At 32.9% G+C, this 16,337-nt stretch overlaps 1 long non-coding RNA gene and 1 other non-coding gene across 3 annotated transcripts; both read left to right on the top strand.

The window, feature by feature from the left end:
• Positions 1 to 1,495: 1,495 nt before the first annotated feature.
• On the top strand, positions 1,496 to 6,986 carry LOC130729473 (uncharacterized). 2 transcript variants are annotated; one of them, XR_009016006.1, is made up of 2 exons: positions 1,496 to 2,765; positions 3,907 to 6,986. It is a non-coding gene; the product is annotated as an uncharacterized LOC130729473 (long non-coding RNA). The 2 variants fall into 2 exon arrangements; XR_009016005.1 differs by having other exon boundaries at positions 3,300 to 6,986.
• LOC130734726 (U6 spliceosomal RNA) lies at positions 5,503 to 5,604 on the top strand. Its single transcript, XR_009018073.1, has one exon. It is a non-coding gene; the product is annotated as a U6 spliceosomal RNA (small nuclear RNA).
• Positions 6,987 to 16,337: the final 9,351 nt, after the last annotated feature.

The following is a 16,337-nucleotide window of genomic DNA, read 5'->3' as shown; positions in this document are numbered from 1 at the left end:
TGTTCTATATATTCTTTTTCATGTTCATCATATTCTTCATCATTCATCCTCACAAACGTAGCGCGAGCACCTCTTACTGAATCTCTCTAGCTCATTTCACCTTTGAAAAATGTAGAAGATTAGCACCTCAACGGAGTTGAACGACCCCTGACGGAGAGAAAGCTTGGATTTTGCCGGAGCAGAACGACGCCATGACGGAGTTGAATGACACACTGGCGGAGATAGAGCTTGGTTTGAAGTAGATATAAAAGGAAGCCATGGGGCGGTGGATTTCTAAAGCGGTGCTTCGCTTCTCCACCTCTTTACCGCAAAACCCTCCTTACTCGTTCAAGCCAGAACCGGACCGATGATCACCAACACCAGATCGATCCATATCGATAACATTTGATTGTGTTTTCTAGGGAGATGGTGACATAGAGGGGTTTTTGGTCGATTGTACCCTCATTCCACGACAACGGTGACACTTCACTTTCAATGACGGTGACGCTTCACTTGATTTCGACTACGGTGAAAAGAGAAGTGGCAGCTTTGCATAAGATCTAGGTGGGTGGTGGAGAAAATACCTGAAACAAGGTGAAAGCGATTCAGAGATAATGATGCATTAATAATTAGGGGTAGTTTTATAACTTAGCTTTTTTTAAGATAATGATGAATTAATGAACCACTATTTTAACTGGTCCATACTAGATCTCACCACTCTTTTCTTTTTATCTCTTTTCTTTATTTTTTTTGGTACATCGGAAAATTAAACAGACAAGAAACAAAAACTACAAAGCTAACAAATCTCTAGCCAGAATCGGCTGAAGCTCTTGAGGAGGGCTCTCAAGACAAGTCAGGGGGGAAAGGAGGCTAGCTCCAAGTCCTGCGAGGCAATCAGCTGCTGCATTCGCCTCTCTAGGGACATAAGCAAGAGTAACAATCCAATCCCGATCCAGGAGAAGACGAATATCCAGGAGCTCAGACGCTAAGGCATGAAACTGATACCGATCATTCTCCAAAGCTTCCACAATATCCAAACAATCAATTTCGCAAGTAGCTCTCCTAATATTGGCATTCCACAACAGTGTTAGACCATGCTTTAGAGCTGCAATCTCCGCCTGAAGAGCATCTCCTCCGAGGCTACCTGCATAGAAACCGGATATCCAAGTACCATGGGCATCCCGAACAATGCCACCCATTCCCATTCGATCATCTCTTTTCTTTATAGTTATACTAATTATAAGTGTGAATAAGACTTAATTCATATAATATAACCAAGAAGAAATACAAATTAGATGTCAAATCAAAGGATGCAGGAGAGACAACAGTGTAATCAAAGACGCTACATGCCTACAATATCATACTCGAAGGGAACATTGAAATTACCCCAAATCATTTATGTAAAATAATCCTTATCCCTCAAATTCCACCTCCACCAGATACAATGAGTAATTTAATAGGAAAAAGAGATAAATAAGATAGAAAATTAGAAAGTGAGTGGAAATATGATGAGAAAAAGTGTGTGAATGTAATTAAAAAGTTAATAATTTATTGGTATGTTGAAACGTTGCCGTTGTCAATACGTTGCCGTATTCCAAACTTCATCGTCCTAACACTCGAGGGGGGAGCTTGGATGCTTCTTGTATACTGCCAGGTCTGCTGATGCTGAACATCGTTTTTTCAGCTATTTCACGTCCCACACCGGTTGAGTTTGATACTATATGAGCGTTTATAAGCAGGTACTTAGCATCCTTCGGGGACATCCGATAAAATTAGCATGGCCCCTGCAAGGATGACACGCACAAATCGAGAAATGGTCCAAATTTGATTTCGTGGTTCATATATACACTTATTATTAGGGCAAACAAGTTTTTTAGGGCTTTTGAATTTGCCAGAATTTATAATCTGTCAGTTTTTTAGGGCTTCTGGAGGTGATGGGTACAGATTGGGTGTTCTATGATGTGTAAGGAATCACAGAAACTGAGGCTATTGCATTCTATGCAGTCTGATTTACTTGACGTTCTAACACTCCACAACAGAACACTTAGCATTAGGATTTCTGTCTTACCATTAGGATCTGTTAATGACATGTACTTGCATTAGATTATTCTTTACCAGAAATAACTTACACATAATTTATAATTTGTTAGCACTCCCATCGACTTACCATTTCAGATTATGCAGCAAATCATTCTTAAGCTAGTATGGCTAGACCAAATTGTGCGGGTGGAAGTAGTAGTTTGACACATGAGAATTGGGATAAATAGCCGTTGTGCAACAGAGTGACATGAAGATTGGCTAAATGGTTATGATGAAAAAAATTACATTTCTCATTTGGTAACCATACAGTGGTAGCTTCTAAGGAATTGTTTGGTGTTTGAGAGCGTGCTTAGCTTTACTTGTTTGATGGGTTATTATCTTACCACTTTAATTAGCTTTTGAATTTGTTGTGTTATGATAACCAATTATGTGTTGTACATGGTTTTGTTTTATCGTTCCTAAAACTAGGCATAGAAGCTGGACATTCAGTGACATCTTGTCAGTGATGCTGCTAATGGGATTTTCTTCGAGGTCCAGCGCGAGTCCCATCTTCTTGATCTTCATGTGATTGGGCCATATTTTATCAAGTGAAGCAATTGAATTGATGAAACTTGCTTGTTTTGGCATCTTGGTTTATCTTCAATCTAGAGTAATCATGAGGAATGATTTCATTGATTTTGCTTTACTGTGTAATGGTTGCTGCAAGTTCAGTGGGAGAGGAGCTCCTTTAAAGGGCTGTTGTTCAGGTTTGTTTAGGAGCTTCTGTGCCTGTTTATAGTTGTATCTGCCAAGAAATTTTGAAGCAATCATTTTGGATAAGCTCAAAATTGGGAAAAATGAAACTTGTATAATGAATAATCTTGAAATAATGTTGGTTTTTCAGATGTACTTACTTGTCATGTTGTCTGACATGAAACCATCATAACTGTTTAAAATATGCTGCACAGTTCACCATTATCCTGCATTGTACCCTGTGAATTGAAAGAATCTTCTATCACTAAATTCATTCTATAGTTCACTGAGTTTTCAGAATATTTGTTTCAATAAGTTAGCTATATTGATTGATCAAATCTCGCACCGTGTGTCCAACTTACTTCTTTAAAGAATCTAACACGAATTTGGTGTAAACTTAAGTTGTGATTGGTGAACTTGATGTAAACTTGCTCAGAAGAAGATTAACATGAGTTTCACGATGAAGATGATTTCATACAGTGTAAATAAAATAAGAAAGTTCTATATCTGACCTGAATAATATACTATCACAATTCTTATTTCTTCAGGATGCATTAGCTGATATATTTTTACGAGGCAGTAATCTTATAGCTGAAGGAATGGCATCTTTGGTATGTGCACTATTTTCTAAGTTGTGAAGAAAATAATGAATAACAAAAATACTGGTTGTTACATTAAAAAAAATCGAGCAGATAAATTGCCACTCATCTTAAATTTCCTTAATTATATCTATTATGTGTGGTTTCAACCCCTGCATCTTATGTCTTTATCTATGTTACATGCTCATTCAAGATATATATCACTTTACGTTCAAAAAAAAAAGATATATATCACTTTACATGCTAAGATTCACAATTTTAAAATATAATTAAAAGTGGCCCACATGATTACATCAGTTACAATTTCGAAGTGTTTGTACTTGTTAGCCATTGCTGAACTAAAGTACAAAAAAATTGGCTTAACGGTTATGATAAAAAAGATTTGTAACTATACGGTTCAAGCTTCTAAGGAATTGTTTGGTGTTTGGGAGCGTGCTTAGCTTTACTTGTTTGATGTGTTATTATGCTTACCACTTTAATTAACCTTTGAATTTGTTCTGTTATGATAACCAATTATCTGTTGTACATGGTTTTGTTCTATTGTTCCTAAAACTAGGCACAACTGGACCTTTAGTGACATGATCGACTTTCAGTGACATCGTGGTGTTGATGCTGGCATGCTGCTAATGAGATTTTCTTTGAGCGCCGGTGCGAGTCCCATGTTCTTGATCTTCATATGGTGGGGCCATATTCCACCAAGTGGAGCAATTGAATTGATAATACTTACTTGTTTTGGCATCCTGGATTATCTTCAATCTAGACCAACCATGAGGAATGATTTCATTGACTTTGCTTTACAGTTTGTACTGATGGTTGCTGCAAGTTCAGTGGGGGAGGAGCTCCTTTACAGGCTGCTGTTCAGGTTTGTTTAGGACTTAGGAGGTTCTGTGCCTGGTTATAATTGTATCATGTGCTCATACAAGATATATATCACTTTACATATCACACGATGTGCAGCATGTCATTCACCAATAGCTTGTTCAATGAACTTAATGCCCCACATAACACATGAACAGAATATGCATGTTATACATTTACATGTGAATAAACACATGTTTTCCTTGTTTGGATTTGCTTATTTAATTAAAAAAAGGCTAAACATAGATTTTTTAGCTTAAAAGCTTTTTTTTCGTGCAAAATAAATTACTCCAACTTGGCACATATAGATATAGGGCAGAACTGCAATGTTAGACTTTTGGTATAGAGTTTAGCAGTTTGAAAGAAGGCCCATGAATGGCTGGAATTAAACTGACATTTGAAGGTACACTTTTTTTATTGCAGTTTAATTAACTGATATAAATGGGATTGATTTTTCAGGGACAAGGTTGGCTTGGTCAAGTCTTGTAGTAATTCATATTTATGGTTCTAAAACCATTTCTTTAACTAGTTCTCAAAACCAGTTCACAAGTATATGAAGTCGGTTTTTAAAATTGGTTCTTAATGTATTTCTCAAAGTGGTTCTGAATGCTCGGACCGGTTCTTGAACTGAGTTCCCGAGCTGATTTGCCAAATTGAAAAACAGGTTCAGTTTGGTTCATGTATAAAAACCCAGTTCAATTCGATTCAGCCAAACCAGTTTTCTAGTTCAATTCGGCTTGGTTTGTCTTTTTGCTTGAACCTGAACCATGACCTGTCCTAAGAAAATCAGCAGGGTTGATGAGTGACTAAGATGATTTACTGCTATAGAGAAATATTTGGTCGATGAGTACTAGAGATTAGAGAGACAGTTTGGTTCAAAATATAGCTTCTAGTGCTATGTTTCTGATACGAAGTGTTTGAGTATTAGTTTAAATCCATGTCCAGTGCGTAGCCAGAGATTTTCATGAGTAAGCTGTAGGTTCTTTTAAGATGAATTAATTGTTTCTCCTTACGACACATTTTTTTTCTTCTATTTTTAATGTCTAAAACAGATATAAAAATAATCATTAGAATATGAATATCAATATGTTTCTATCCTCTGTTGCTTTGCTTTGAGAGAGGAACTTTGTCCTTTTTTTTTTGGGTGGTTTTAATTGATGAAGGGTACTTTTTGTTAGCTCCAGAGTTGAGGCTGAGCAGGATTTGGGTTGCTATATGCATCTACTTGTCTCACTGCAACTTTTGACTTTTAACATAGTTTGTGTTTATAAACATATGCTCATCTGCAACGTGTGTTCCTTCAGGGACATCTGATAAATTTGGAATGATACAAAGAAGATTAGCATCGCGCCTTGCCTCTGCGCAAGGATGACACGCACAAATCCAGTCTTCTTCTACTGGGTCCAAATATTATCCAATTTTCTGTTCAAGAATGCCATGATTTTTATTTGCACAAATCTATGTAGAATTCTGTGCAATGATAAAATAATACTGCCCGGATATTATGCGTGTCCTCCCTTTTTTATTTCTGTTTACCTCTAATTGGTTTGCCAATTTATTCAAAGCTTAAGTTGATGCTGCAGAAGAGTTAGTTTTTTTTTATCTTTGAAAGAAGTCATTTTTTTCTTTCTTCTAGAATTTTGCTGTCCCAGTTCAGTTTAGTATCTTAGAATATCATTGGAGTTAGATCTCACAAATGAGCAGAATAGACTGGACCTTTTATAGAGTTGTTCTATATAATAAATAGGGCTTTCCTTTTGCCTTCAATCTAAATCACAACTCTAGCTTTCATCAAGTTCCCCTTATCAGACTATCCCTTATTTTCTTCAGTTGGCAGGATGAGAAGTAAAGCTTTTTTGCTGTTAATTTTATTGTTATTTAATTGTTTCCATCAGATATATCATGGTTTCATTTCTGTTAGTAATTGTTGGTAAAATTAATTGCAGTGTGGTCTAGCCTATCAAATGTTGAAATTTGAACTTGATATCTTGCTCAAGCATAGGCATTATTCATTTCGACATAAAAATTAGATACAGACTTGTTCCGTTGCACTGATTTTTTGATTCTGTGCCAAATCGGTACTATGTTACGGTACCAATATGAAGTTTTCGAAAGCTTAAATACTTCAATTCTTAAGGAATCTTGGTCATGGCTTAAGTCGTGATTGTCTGGGATTTGAAAGTGTTTCTATTTACTATTTGGTTAGACCTAACTCGAATTCTAATATGGCATTAAAGACGGTTCCTATCCAGTGATTTGTGGGTTATGGGGCCACCATGCTTTCATTGTGAAACTCTAATTTTAATAGCTCAGAAATTGTCTTCATAACCGATTTGGACCTTGTAAATGTTATTCTCATGAATTTCCTCTATTGTTTTGAAAGGGCTCAAATGATGCAAACTCATAGCTCATGCCTCTAGATCACAGGTATGGAGACCAAGGTTATGTATCTTGTGTTAATGCATTACAAGACTTATCACATGCAAATCTGGCACACTGCACAACGTATTAGAAAAAGGAAGTTTATTAGAGGGGAAAGAGGGAAAGTTCTATAAGAGGAGATAGGATAGCCTTTTGCAGATGGAGATCATTGAGCAAGTGGATTTTCACTCGAGCAGTTCTTCCATCTGTGTTTGGTGCATAGTTTGATAACTAATAAAAGTTTTGCTTGCTCAAATTATCTAAACATACCTTTATATACCCTCTTAATACTATGTATGTCTCATACTGTTATTCAAAAGTGTTATATAATGTTTCAGATCTCCCTTTACTTTTTTCTATGCTTGTGTGGTAGACTTTGCAGATGATAAGTATGATTCTAATAATGATATTCTGTACAAGCATGTTTTTATTTTTGTTCGGGGTTTCTTGAACATAATCGCAATCTTAATGATTGTAGTTGATTGAGAAACTAATTATTTGAACAATAACAAGTTTTTAAGGGCTTATGGATTATCTCTCAGTAATGTATATATATAATGGCTTGAAAGCACATTTGGTCCCCTACAAATTTCAATTGTGCAAAATTAGTCCTTAAACTATTTTTTTAGCAAGCTGAGTCCCCACGTTTACGCTGTTAGTGACGACGTTGGTCCTTATCCCATTTTCCGTCCAAAAACTAACGATTTGGGGACCAAAAGTGCAAGTAAACAAAAAAAATGAATAAAAAAGATGAAAAACCAGTTGTTCTTCATTTTTTTTAGAAATAACATGATATTCATCTTCTTCCTCTTCATCTTCATCATCTTCATACCTAACAACCCAGAAAAATAAAATGAGAGAGTGAGCACCCAAAACTCCAACACCCACAAACACTCTCTCTGCGTTTGAGGCAACAAAGTATAAAATTCATTTCCATTCACCAAAATCTCTCTCTCCCTCCCTATGAGGATCCTCAAGAACGCCAAGCTTGTAGAGGAGAAGAGGGGAAAGCTTGGTGTTCTTGTGGATCCTAATAGGGAGAGCGAGTGAGATTTGGGTGAATGGAAATGAATTTTATACTCTGTTGCCTCAAACTTAGGGAGAGTGTTTGTGTGTGTTTGAGTTTTGAGTGCTCACTCTCTCATTTTATTTTTCTGGGTTCTATGGTTTGAAGATGATGACGATGAAGAGGAAGAAGATGAATATCATGTTATTTCTAGGGGGAAAATGAAGAATAAATGATTTTTTTTTTGTTTAATTGCATTTCTGGTCCCCCAAATCGTTAGTTTTTGGATGAAAAATGGTATAAGGAGCAACGTCACTAACATCGTAAACGTGGGGGACCCAACTTGCTAAAAAAATAGTTTAAGGACTCGTTCTGCACATTTGAAATTCGTGGGGGACCAAATGTACTTTTAAGCCACATATAATTGGACTTGCTGGTTTAGTTACCTCTATTTCACAAGACTCAAATTTTAAGAAAACTAATTAGAGGTTTAGCATGCTCACCAACCCAACAACAACATTAACAAAGCAACTTAGTATAAAATTTAAGTTCAAATTTTTTTTCTAAGAATTAAGTCTCATCTTAGTGACTCATCTAGGGTTGACGTGAGTAATGAAAAATGAAATAACAATTTTATATTTCAAGTCCTTAGTGTTGAACCCCATGATTTCATTAGCATGAGAGTAGTCCATGATGAACATGACAGATTCCTTATCCATATAATGGATTTTAAGTGCATCAAGTAAAGTCTCAACATCAAAATGTGCGTCAAGTCCCCCATAGGTAATGAAGAGATGAAGGTCATGAGAATTGTTGAAAATGTTATAGATTTAAGGGTTCACTTCTCTATAATGCATAATATTGAAATTTTGTTTGCACATAATTGAATTTTGTCAGAATGTCACGTGTATCAATTTCAAAAATACTAATTTATAGATAACATTAAATATTAGAGTAGAAGCACGCTTGATAAGTTATTAAAGTAATTGATTTGATAACATAATGAGTTAAGAATTTAGATGGAAAAATCTTACTTTGAGCCAAGCAAACCACATTCTTTATTGATGCTGGCTGAGGTTCATTCAATAAAAAGAAAGCAACAAATGAAAAAGTGAGGCACTAGTTTACACCCGAGTAGGACATTTAGTCAAAGATGTTATTTTTTAGAAAAATGTGTCTATGTCTTCAGTCAAAGTCAAAGTTTGGCTGAAGATTTAAACTACTAAGGTTTACTAACCAATATAACTTTTCTATGTCTTCAGTCAAAGTCTATTATTTTTTAATAAGGTTTTGAATGATTGTGTACATCTTTCTAAAAATAAATTATTAAAATTTATTTATTAAATCTCTGATTGAATGTCATTCTCAGGTGAAAACCCATGTCTCAATTTTTTAGCTCTTGATTTCTTCTTGTTAAATGAACCTCAGTCATCATCAAGAAAGAATATGGTTCACTTGAATCAGAGTAAAATTTTGCCATCTAGCTATATAACTCAATACTCCTGTTGTCCAATCAATTACTTCTATAACTAATCAATCAAGTTTATACTGTGATGTTTAATGTTATGTATGAATTACCATTTTTTAAAGTTTCAAACATTAGATTCAAAAAAAATTCAATTATTTGAGACTAGAATATAATATATGAATTATGGAGAAATAAAGCCACCAATCTATAGCTTTTCTAGCATTGCTCGTGATGTCCCTCCCTCTCTTCAATAACTATGGGGTCATGATGCACATTTTGATATTTGTGACGTTGAGACATTACTTGATGCACTCAAGATCCCTGATATGGATAAGATAAGGCCATGCCCATAAAGGACTATACTCATACTAATTAAATCATGGTGTTCAACCCTAAAGACATGGAGTATAAAATTTTTATTTCATTTTTTAATTGTTACGTCTTTATTTATGTTAATTTATATAGATATAGAATATATAAATTTAGTTTATTACGTCTTTAATTTGTCTTTATCATGTACTTTCTTTTAATTTACTATCGTGCATTTGATATCTTTCTTATTAGAAAAAAGGAATGAAAATGAGCTTGTAGCTGTTAAAAGGTGAAACTTGAACTCTTTCCTAAACTTAAAGTCTGACTCTAACATGGTAGTTTGATGTGAACAATTTTCAAGGTATGACCCAACTTTTTCAAATGAACTTTTAACCTATTACCTTGCACATAGACAAAAGTTAAAAGTATTAATTAAAAAAATTATTGCAAATTTATACTTTCAATTTAGTAAGATGATATCCAATAAAATACTAAAATATAATTGAATATTTATTTTCAACTTGTTTACACTATAATTACATAGTTATCAAACTCTGTAAAAATAGTATTATGTGCATTTAAAATTTCAAAACTTAATTTCTACAAAATAATGTAACTTAATAAATAAATAAGTGATGAATCCTTGCTAGGTAAATTTTACTAATGTTTATAGATATATCTAGATACATATGATTTAATTTTATTACGATTTCTATCTTTCTAAAGTAGCATTTTATTTATTAAGGTATGTTAGATTATTTGTCACTAGATGTGAAAGTATGCATAATTGGAGTTTCAAAAGTTTTTTTTTCAAAAGTTAAAGCTTGACATATTACTAAAATATAAAGTCATAACTTATTCACTTGATGTTGGTCATTTTCAATTAATGATCCAATTTTATAAATTAATTTTCAAACCTTGGTAGGTAATGTTGCACAAGAAAATAATCGATGAAGGTAGAAAGTTTTGATTAAACATTTTGTATTTATTCCACATTTATAATTTTTTATCTAATAAATGTTAAAAACTTCCATTTTTCTTTATAATCCTATGAAATAATACACCAAAGACAAATTATTTTTAAATCTAATATGAAAAATTCTTTCAAAGCTCAATTTGTAAAATATATTTAAATGTGTCATGGATTTTTTTTTAAAAATTTCTGCTAATATCCTCAACCTTGTGCTAGTTTATCTACGCACTTGGTGGTAAATGTTAAATATTTATATCACTTCAACGGTAAATATTACTAATATTTTGAAGAATTTTTTGATTAAATACTTAAACAATGCTATAGTCTATTAATTAAACATAAGCTAATATTTCATTCAGATTCATTAAGTAATTTTAAAAAGTCATCACATGATTATAGAAATAATTAATATTAAATATAATTAGTATCCTAACTAAACTTAATATTTAAAATTGTAATATTTAAGGCAGTTGAGGATATAAAAATAACATTATAATAATTTAAAAATTTTAAGTTTTTCAACTTAATTAATAGTAATTAATAAGTATTTCAAAAAAATGAATTTTATTACATGTGTTTCCTTGTCTTTGTCCTTTTAAGTCGTGGTAAATAAGGTAAACATATAATTCATGCTATTTTTTCAGTAAAATGTTCAATTTTATTTCATATATTACCATTTATAAATAATATTAATTAATTTTTCTTTCACATTAAATTATTTAACTATTAAAGCTAGAATTGGTAAAGAAATTTTTTTAATTTCATACTAATATTCAATTCTCTACCAGGCTTTTAACAAAATAGATTAAGTTTGTTCAAAGAAAATTTAGATCAATCTTTTCATAGGAATTACTAATATATTGGTTGATTAACAGAAATAATTTTATTAATTGAATGCTTTAAGTAAATGATTTAATTTTCACTTTTATGAATATCTACATAATTAAATGCTACTTTTTTGTTCAAAAATGATTATTTTGAAAATAATGTTACGGTAGATATTTTACTGTTCAGATACATCAGAAAAATAAAACTTCTTTTGCTCACAATAATATGCTTAGACTTTTTATTTCCGAGCCAATTTTTCAATACCCACGGACTATTTCTTGATTTCTTTTCTCAAATTCATCATATATATGAATTATTATCTTTAGAACTTCAAATTTAACCCGGAATTTCAAGAATATTAGTGTGTTAACTATAAAAGGATATATTTTCAAATCATAACAAGGGCCTGATCACAGAGAAAAAAATAAAAAAATAAAGGAAAACATCCATGAGCATAGAAAGATTTCAAAAGGGTATTCTAAAACGTATGCACGAGCCAAATTCAACTACAACCATTATAATTAACAGAACATCATAAACTTCAAAGTAATTATTTAGATCAAGAACCCCCAAATTTTAGACCCTATTTCTTAGTTAAGAGGGGAACAAACCTGAGTCCCTTCGTCGAGAACCATAACCAAAAGCAAATTGAGACTATAGCTCCCCAAAGATTTGCACCTCCTTGATACCTCTGGACTTCTGGCATCAATGGACAAGCCAAATCAAGAGAAAAAACTAAGAAAACATTAAATCAAAGGTGAAACAAATGAAAAAGGTTTAGACTTTAATTTACCTGTAACTTGATTTTTGTCGGGATCCATAAATCTTGAGAGATCCAATTCAGATCTTTCATAAACCAAAGAAGAAGAGTGATGCAGTGGTTGACATAAGGTGGATCCGAAAATTTCAAAGGACCCCAAGATGAAAGCTTTTGGAGAAATAAGTGAGGTTTATGTAGAATGAGGAGACAAGTTTAAATATGAGATTCCATGTTATAAAAGATAAAGAAATGTGGTGTCTTTGTGGTGGTGAAGGTGGTAGGTATGGTGGATTGAGGAAGTAGATGAAAGTAAATGAAAAGGTGAAGACTTTACCTGTAACTTGATCGGGATCCATAGATCTTTAGAGATCCAATTCAGATGTTTCATAAACCCTGGAAGAAAAGTGATGTGGCGGATAACATAAGGTGGATTTGGAAAGTTCAAAACCCCAAGATGAAAGCTTTTGGAGAAATGAGTGAGATGAATGTAAAGAGAGTGATGAGACAAGTTCAAATATGTGATTGCATGTTATAAGGGATCAAGAAATGTGGTGGTAAAGGTTGTAGCTTTGGTGGGTTGAGGAAGAAGATGAAAGCAAACAAAAAGGTGAAGACTTTACCCGTAACTTGAATTTTGTTGGGATCCTTAGATCTTGAGAGATCCAATTCAGATCTTTCATAAACTAAAGAAGAAAAGTGATGCGGTTGATGACATAAGGTGGATTCGACAAGTTCAAAGAACCCCCAAGATGAAAGATTTTTGCGAATTGAGTGAGATGAATGTAAAGAGAATGAGCAGGCGAGTTCAAATATGTGATTGCATGTTATAAAGGATGAAGAAATGTGGTGGATTTATGGTGGTAAAGGTGAAAGCTATTGTGGATCAAGGAAGAAGATGAAAGCAAATGAAAAGGTGAAGACTTTACCCATAACTTGAATTTTGTTGGGATCCTTAGATCTTGATAGATCCAATTCAGATCTTTCATAAACCAAAGAAGAAAAGTGATGCAGCGGATGAGATAAGGTGAAATCGACAAGTTCAAAGGACCCCCAAGATGAAAGTTTTTGGCGAATTGAGTGAGATGAATGTAAAGAGAATGAGGAGGCGAGTTCAAATATGTGATTGCATGTTATAAAGGATGAAGAAATGTGGTGGCTTTGTTGTGGTAAAGGTGAAAGCTATGGTGGATCGAGGAAGAAGATGATGATGAAGTTAGATAAGAGAAGATAGAGAAAGTTTGTAGAGAGAGAAAGTGATATTGCAAAGCCGAAGTGGGAGGTGTGTGTGTGTGAGTGATGATTTAAATGGAGGGGAAGAAAAAAAAAGTTTTTTTATTGTTACGGAAGGAAGTGTGAATCTCATGAGAGGTTGTAGTGTGAGGTGTCAAGAATTGACACTTTCACAATACATGTGTCACATTCTGGATAAAAGAAGAAGTGAGATGTCATGCTATGGAAGAAAGAAAATTATGTGTCGTTTTCTAAGTAGGAGAGATTGTCATTGAAAAATAACATAAAGTGAGTGGGTTATGGTGAAATATTAGAGTGAGGGGATTATTACAACCCCATAAATCCCAAGTAGGGCCTTTTAGTAATTTTGATATAAGGGTCTGTTTGGTGGACATGATAATCATATGGTGTGGTTATTTGATGTTTGTTGTGTCAGCATGATAAGATAACATTATCTTGTCTCTTATCATATCCTATCCATCATACGTAAAAGTTATCTTGATGGGGGAGTTATGATAGAGATTATCCTGTTAGGATAAGATAACAATTATATATTCTATTTCAATATTGGAACACCAAATTAATTTATTTCAATATACAATGATACTAATTAATAAATAGAAAAATATTATTTTTAATTAAAGAAAAATAAATAATAGTAATAAACTAATTTTCTATTACCATCAATTATTAAAATCATATCTCTACTTATATAATAGTTTAAACATAACGTATTGTGTATAAATTAATATTTTTAATAATATTTATTTAATTTAGTTAACCTCTATTTTATTTTTTTATCACTTGTCACAACTAAGTTGAAAACAATTGATTGACTACATAATTTTGATTAAACTAGGCACCCTTAAAAAAAAGCTAATCAATAAAATTTATTTATGATAGTTATTTTAAAACATATATATGCATATTTACGAAAATGTAAAAAAATTAAATTAATAGAATAATCACTTTTTAAAATTATAATTTAAATAATCAATTTTTAAATGTATTTTTAATTCAAAGAAGAATTTGATACATTTTTTAATTATATATCATATCCTGTTATTATCCTGTGCACACCAAACACCCTTAAATCACACTGACGAGAAAGTTAAAAACTATAATTTTTTGACTTTGCATGCACTAATACCCCATAAACCATTCCATATCTGTCCCCCTTACTTATCTTTACACTTGCACATTTTTTTTTCTTGCTTCTTGTGTTATTGGTTTTCCGTTGTTGAATTGTTTTTGCCGGTTATCTTTTCTAAAAAAATAAATGGCTCCTAAACAACACCATTTTTCTACTTCCCAATCAGTACCTACACAAACTAGGGGCAAGAAGAATCCACCGACCTTCCCAATCACCATGGCATAATTTTCAAGGAAGACACTGGTCAAGAATTTTGCAACAAGAACTCGGTGAAGTGGGAGATTGTCAATACTCGCTACTGCAATGAAGAAAAGGTTGATACACATTTATGTTTGATAATGTGGGGTGCAATAAATTTGTTAAACTCAAGAGTCAAGAACTTGACCTTTGAGAGGGTCACTTCTGAGTTCTTGAGCACTATTAATGGAACCCATCATGTAGGCCACGCGACAAGTCTTGGTGGTTGATGCACGTATATTTTTCATGATTTGTCCTATATTATATGTATGATTGTGACTCTAAATATTACGTTACCTTTACAAAACTGATGTGTTTTATGATAAATGTGCAATAAGTAAGTGGAGAAGAAAAGGAAAAATTGAAAAAAAAATTGGGAAAAAATGAGTATTCGATAAACTCTACATATTGTCATCTATGAGCACTCTCAGTAGAATGGTTATGTCGAATTCATTTATTCATTGTTAGATTAGGCTAGCGTTTAATATATTGTTCATAGTATCCAAAACTTTAATTTCAAAGATTGGGCAATACCAACTTGGCCTTCAACCATGTGAAGGGAAAGTGACATGCCATGAGCAACTTACCGCTAGGGTTATTCTGTATATTTAGGTTCAAAATTTTAAAAATAAATAATTATTTCAGTCCTTATCCACCTCACTTGCCCATATGCCATGACTTATTGACACTTAACTTGACAAATAGGATCGTTAAGTCACGAAAAGTTTGTGGAGTGATCAACATGACTGACAGCAACACGAATAATGATCGCTCTTAATTACTTATTTTTATTATAGGATGATGGATGTGATCAACACCCTAATTTTTAGGGACCAAATTGAGCGTTGCTCTTGTTTTTCATTTTCTCAATATCTCGTGATCTGAGCCAATTATTTAAGTGTTAAAATTTTGTAAATCGTTGGATTTGAAATCAACGGTTTAGATCATGGATTAAGAGAGGTTGAGGCTGATTTGGATGGAGATGATCCAAATTCAAAGTTAAACCAAAGCATCAACCCCTCAAAGCAGTTCTTGTATTCACAATTGTCACATAAAACTATGGTTTCTAGAGAGTAACTGGAAGTGAGGTCACTGCCTCAACATGCTTTCTCGGAGCTTCCCATCACCGTCGTCTGCAAATCAGATTTCCATCCCCATCTTCATTTCTAGGTAGGTGCACTTCTCTTAATCTTCTCATTCCTCTTCTTTTCCATTTTGAAAAATTCATGATGGGGTTGAAAAATTCAGGTGCTTTTGTTCTCACCACACAGAAACCCGTGATGGGGTTGAAGAACTCATCCAAAATGAAAAACCCAGATCAAGAACAGGGCCGTCTCAACAAATATTGAGGCCTAAAGCGAACTCTAAGAATTTGGCCTTTATAAAATTATTATTTTTATATAAATAATTTAAATAAAATTTATTTTCGGGATTTTTGAGATGCAAAATCGTTTATTAAATTATCATAATCCATTTCTATAAAAATTTATTTTTCAATAGATAATAAAACCAACTCATTTAATCTTTGTTGAGACATTGTTGATCTTAGATATGATTTTATTAATTTTAATTTTGAAAAACTACATTCCGCAGAAGCAACACTTACATGAACGGTAAACATTATTCTATAAGCAATATATGCACTTGGGAAAGAATCAATTCTTTTTACATAATTAAGTATGTCGATTGGTGTATCATTTTCTACATGAATATTTTCTTTTAAGGTGTGTTAGTTCTATAA

This window comes from Lotus japonicus, chromosome 1, assembly GCF_012489685.1.
Source record: "Lotus japonicus ecotype B-129 chromosome 1, LjGifu_v1.2".
Taxonomy (NCBI): Eukaryota; Viridiplantae; Streptophyta; class Magnoliopsida; order Fabales; family Fabaceae; genus Lotus; species Lotus japonicus.
This window is presented reverse-complemented; position numbering and strand designations above follow the sequence as displayed.